We start from the raw sequence: 6,476 nt of genomic DNA on the forward strand, positions 1-6,476 counted from the left end.
TCTTGTCAGCTCCAAGAGATAAGATTGATCTTATTTTTCAAACATTCAATTCCTATCACCCTCGTTTAAAATTTACAATAGAAATTGAAGAGAATAGATCAATCAATTTTTTAGACACCTCAATTATAGTTGTTGATGACGGACTTATTTGCAATTGGTACCAAAAACCTACGTTTTCGGGACGTTATCTCAATTTTTCCTCGCACCATCCTCAAAAACAAGCAATCCTCAAAAAAGATAGCAGTTGTTTCGGGCGTTGTAGAGAGAGCCATTTTACTCTCACATCCAACATACCATAAAGACAATTTAATTAAGGCAATGCGAATTTTATTAGCAAACGATTATCCTTTAGACATGATTTTCAAAATCTTTACAAAAAGACTTTATTATTTATTTAACAATAAACTGAATGTGGTGAATGATGAGATTGCCTCAATTGAAACTGGTGGAGAGGCAAGTGAAGTTCCTTGCGTTCCTTCGAATCCTGCAATGTTTATAACTTTACCTTTCTTGCCGGAGGTTACGAGTAGCATCTCCAGATCATTAAGTAATTCGAATTTTAAAATTGCTTACAGGGCATTCAATGCTCTTAAGAGTTATATTAAAGTACACAAAGACAAACTTGACCATGGTTCCAACTGTAACAATGTTTATAAAATAAATTGCTCTTTATGTGACGCGTCTTATGTCGGGCAATCTAGCAGGCAGGTACGCATAAAAATCTCCGAACACCAACGCAATTTTCGTCAGGTTTATGATCGTCAATCAGTGATCAGTAAACACCGGAGCGATATGGGCCATTATTTTGCATGGAACAATGTAGAGATTCTTGATTCGGAACAATTTTATCACAGAAGGTTGATTTCGGAGATGCTACATATAAAAATGCAAAAGAACGGCTTAAACTTAATGAAAGATACAGAATTGACTCCGCATATATTCCGTTAATAAAGAACTTTAGTTCTTAATTCGGATCTTGCTTTCTCGTCTTCCTACCAAACATGTTTGTCAGACTCGGTTATCGCTTTTGTTGCGCGGCATTGATCAATTATTGTTTGTACATTGCGAGAGACGGTTGTGTGTGTGGCAATGACTGCTGTTGCATTGTCGTAAGAGGAGTCGTCATGTTTTTTAGTTTTTCAATTGATTGTAAGTTTGACTAAGTGATTTTTATAATTTTTTATGACATCTATGATTTTTACTTTTTGACTATCTAATTTATTTATTGCATTTTATCTCTTGATCTCTCACTAATTAATTTATTAAAAAAATAATATTCTAATTGGTTCGAGAGAAATTTAATTTAAACTATCTTTGCATCTTTTGGTTTTCTTACACTTTTATTGTTCGCTCTTAGAAACACCGGTATGGGATCTTTGACCTCTGTTTATCGGATTGACTCTTTTTACTTGTTGACGTGTAGTAGCGGTTTACATATTTGAAAATTTATTAAGGTGCGTACTTGTGTTTATTGTATTCACTCATTCGAATTGTATTACTTCTCTATTCCTTCTATGATTTATGTATTTTATTTTCATTATTTAATTTATTTTGTATAAAGGCTGATGATGATCAAAAAATAAAAAACGATCGAAACGTCCCAATAAAAAATACGTTTAAGGATTTCATATCACTTCCATCCGTGGACAAGCACAGGATGTAAGGTTGTGACCGGACGGAACTCTATTCTTAGTCAAATTTTTTGTCGCCACCTACTTTTACCTTCTAAATAGGAAGGATTAATTCTTATTTTGTTGCAGGGAACGGAATTACCGGGACGTGGACCTTCTCCCGCATTTGTAGTTGCCGCCATCAGGAACCTGGATAAGAGTCTTTAAAGAATTTGTCTGCACTCAGCCACAGTCTATCACTAAGTTTTTTTGAATGTTTAACAAACAACACTTAGTTTCTGTGTATGTTAGTGATAAACACTTTTATTGATGTGTAACTACACATTTGATTACTAATACTATAAAAACAAACTAACCCGATTGTTATTACTTCAGATGTGCTCGTTTTTACAAATTGCTATTAACAATCAACGCTTCGCGCTTCGAGTTTTATATTCATCCGAAATCAGACTTTGTTAACGCTGAGTGACCCGATTGTTACGTACTCCAAGACTCGGGATCGACTAACTTGTCGGGTGCCTCGCTTTCCGACAAAAGCTCGGTACCCCCACTCTTTCCAACGCATGCGCATTTGAGTTCAGGCGTAGGTTCTTCTAGAAGCGTACGAGACTCCTAAGAATGGCTTCCGTGTTTCATTTGAACCTCCCCTTAAAGTTATTGTATCATTCCTCAATAAATTTTGACAATTCTAGTTGTTAAAAATTTTGATGGAAAACGTTGATTTAACACTAAATAAACGTTCTCTATGAATTACATGAACAATTCAAAATTTTTTAAATTTTTGACTTAACCAAAACTTGTTTATTCTTTTCAGGGAAGTTCCAGTTACTCCACGGAATCCTCAGGTAAGTTATACTCAACATATTTTTCCAAATTTAGAAATTTTAAATAAAATGTTGAGATCGGGGGAGTCGAAGGACTTAGTGAAGAATAAGATTCGTTTACAAAACTGACGAAGTTTATTAATTAATACTTTTAAACTTTTGTACAATTATCGCACGCTATTACTGACACTTAGCTGTTGCTTTACTGTGGTAAACTCTCCGGATGGACTCGGAGCCACACAGTATTGTCAACAGCTACTCACGATCTGTCTGTCGTTGCTCGCAATTGATCTTGTAAATGGATCGATCGCGACCATTCAGCAATTTAGCGACCCAAATGTTACTGCACGTAGGCTGCTGACGTCGCGTGCTGCGTCTGTATCCTACTTAATACTACGCTTAACAAGCAGATTTTATTTACAATGAAATGCTGCTTGTTACCTTTTTAAATAAATTCGGGTCGATTGAGCAATGACGTGTACCTTTCGTAATTGCTCAATGGCCCGGACAAAATTACTCTAAATTTCACAACAATGTTAAATTTTATCAAATGTACCTAATTTTGCCCGAAATGGTCCCTATTCTTTTAGAAAGACTTATTCCTGAACTTTTACTTACTCAACAACTATTTTGACCACGGTTAGGTTGGTCTTATACCTAACCCCACGACTTTGGTTTAAATCGAATCCTCGCAATTGTGCGCGAAACTTTGTCTACGACTCGCAACTGATGGGTTCTACTCGCACGCAAAGTATCTTTAACAATTCGGACTTTCTTTTCCCATGCATATGGAAACCTGAGTTGTGCGCAAAATCATGATCAAACTCTTTTTACTTCCTTTACTAACAATTATTTGTATGTTTCAGGCTCATCCCCACCTAACCCAGGATAGACGCCGCCTAACCTTCTACCGAGATTCCCGGACGACTAACCCTAGGTAAGTACATCCGCAAACTGATAAACCCTTGAATTGTCTTTTTTCTTTTCAGTATCATCGTTCTTTACACCTACCAACATCCTGATGAAGTTTCAGCAACATTTTGAAAATCTACCTAACCTAAGTCACCCGATCATGACTAACCTTGGGTAAGTACCTAATCCGATAAAAACTAACGAAATGTTTTCTATCTTTTCAGGATCGTTCTTCTTTCCTCAAACTAGCATTTTGACCTAGTTACAACAATTTTCCGAGTTTTGACTAACTCAAATCTCAAAACCTAACCCAATACTTTTTTTTCAAATTGTTACTAAAACTTAGCAGTTGTTTACAATGCACAAATAAGTTTGTCTACGCAGTTTTGCCCACAATTCAATGTTTTTTTCTTTTAAATGTCGTTTTGGCGAATGACCCTTTTGTGTTAGGCTATTCTAAAAAATACAAATTAAATAAACATTTCTTTTGCTGATTTTATAAGATAGTGGGCCTACACAGAACATGACGTCTATTAGAGATTTATACAACATCCACAGCTCCATCTCCATGATGGATGATGGATGAACGTCTAATGCATATCTATGCTACGTCCACTATAGATATCCATAAAAAATCTATTATGGACATCAATTAGACGTATTATTATAGATATTTAACAGATATATTTTTCAAGACTTAATAAATTATTAAAAAATATATATTTGCCGTGTTTTTTATTATAATATCTACCTAACTGAGCGTTTATTATTGCATAAAAAATATTTATGTAGCTTCGTGCGATATTTATTTCTATGATAAATGACAGATAGACGTATAAATAGATGTTCATATTAAATCTATTATTATTTTGGAGAACTTATTTAATTATTAATAAGAATGATGATGCTATGTGGACAGTGCGCACTAGTACAGGGCGCAGGCTACCGAATTCGCTGTTTGTGTTTGTGAGAAAAGTGAGAAAATAAAAAATGTGCGCGTATGATATAATAAAAAAAGTAAGTATAAAAATTTTATTACTTTTATTATTATTATTTTTGTATGTTTATATATTGTGACGTGACACTTTTTGTGTCCGTCACAAGGATGCATTTCCGGCCGGCACAGGAGGCGGTGAGCTCGCATTTCCCCACTATTTAAGAGAGAGCAGCTCATTAGATTGCGTAGCGCAGGCGAATGCGCTTACTTTGGGTTTGCGTTGTATTTTGCGTATTGTAATATGCCGCTCGGCGGCTATTTTGTAAGTTATTTTCAGCGAGAGGAGAGCCACACACTGTACGTGACCGGCAGATAGAGAGGAGCGAGAAAGAGAGAAAATAGAGACAGATAGCGACACAGGGGCGTAAGGGCCTCATAGGCGCGAGGCGCGAGACGATGATGTCGACAACGGACTGGAAAACAGGGGATACCGGTACCCCGACTTCACAAAAACTGGAGCGGGGCTCCCAGTGGAGTTGTCAGCCCCGTGATGCGGGAGGATGGCCCCGAACAAGCTCATCTACAGCAAAAATTAAGCGGAAAGGACTGACGCGGCCAGAAAAGGGCCCGCGTTAACACATTGCCGATATGCAAGTGGCCGCCGTCAATCACAGCGCCGCGGAATACAGAATATGATTGGCTAATTACCTGGCCCGAAGAACGGCACGAAGCGCCGAGAGCAATTGCCGTAGCAGCGAAGATCATTGTTGCGCGTACCGTCAACCCCGCGAGTTCACCGTCTCTCACGCAAGTCGTGATGTCGGGGATAAAGCTGTGTGCCGGACAACATCCGAGGAGGACCGGCTAAAACAATTGTAAAAAAAAGGGGCGAGCAGAATGGTTATCGGTTTGTGGAAAGTCGCCGGCAAACGTAAGTGTGGTTCTCTTCCGCACATCTCGCGATTTATATTGTTCGTGAATCGAATCTCGACGGGCTACTCCACGAGTTCGATGTCGCGCGATATAATGCCGACAATATAATGTATTATAGTTTGCGTTTGTTAATAATAAGGATGATTATCTTTATTTGCCGCTGCTCTCGTCCCGATCAGTCGCGGTCGCAACAATCCGGGCTTATCTGGCTCGTCATCTGTGTATGTTGTGTTTTCATTTTTTTTTTGTCTACGTCAATTTCGTGCGTTTGTTCGAGTCTCTTAGCGCGTGTAATTCCGAAATATTTAATGGCATATCTCTGTATTTTTCCGAATATCAAATCAGAAATTGTAAATCTTGTCGAAAATTAATAACTGACATAAGTAATATTTTTACCGCGCTTCTTTTACCGTATGTATTGTTTTCTTTGTTTCTTTCTTTTGTTTGTGCTGCCGATATCCGGCCGTTCTAAGGAAATATTGTCATTAAATTTATATTTTTTTCTTATCATTAAATGAGCAAGTTTCTCGGCCCTTATTTAACAAACACCGCCTCCTGAGCTCACGCCTCTCCGTTATTGTTATTAACTGAGCTGCCGAGTGACCTTGCCGTCACGTCAAAAATATTTGTCCGGATTCTTGCTGCTAATTAAGATTTTTGAGTTGGCGTGTAAACGCACGCCTGGCGCCCAACTACCGACTTTGGTGAGTAAAAAACTTTAGTTTTTTTTTTTGGAAAAGACATGCCGAAGTTGTGCGGCGCCTCCGCTACAACATCCAAAAACGAGGTGCCCGTCACAATACATACATATATATATATACAGGGTGCGGCGCCAAAATCCGGACAAATTATATATGTTTTTCTAAATATATTTTATTGCTACAATAAAAAGATTTACAAAATTTGTTTAGCTCCATTGTTTGTAAGGCCATAAATAATATATTCACTCAATATATCCCCCGCTTGCTTGAATGATCGCCTCCATTCTCGGNCTGAATCGTGCGCAGGCACGGTTTAATGCGTCAGAGTCCATATCGGTGAATGCCGATACAATAGCGGCTCTCAATGATGCGACGTTTGGATGTCTGGACTTGTTCGTNACCCTTTCAACCACGCCCCATACGTAGAAGTCCAAAGGATTCAAATCTGGGCTGTTTGGAGGCCAGAAATCTTTCGACCAAAACATGTCGACGTTGTCCGACAACCAATTTTGCACTAAGTGACTTGTGTGGGCGGGCG

The sequence above is a fragment of the Pseudomyrmex gracilis genome, unplaced genomic scaffold (assembly GCF_002006095.1).
Source record: "Pseudomyrmex gracilis isolate BER0280 unplaced genomic scaffold, ASM200609v1 scaffold_438, whole genome shotgun sequence".
Classification (NCBI taxonomy): domain Eukaryota; kingdom Metazoa; phylum Arthropoda; class Insecta; order Hymenoptera; family Formicidae; genus Pseudomyrmex; species Pseudomyrmex gracilis.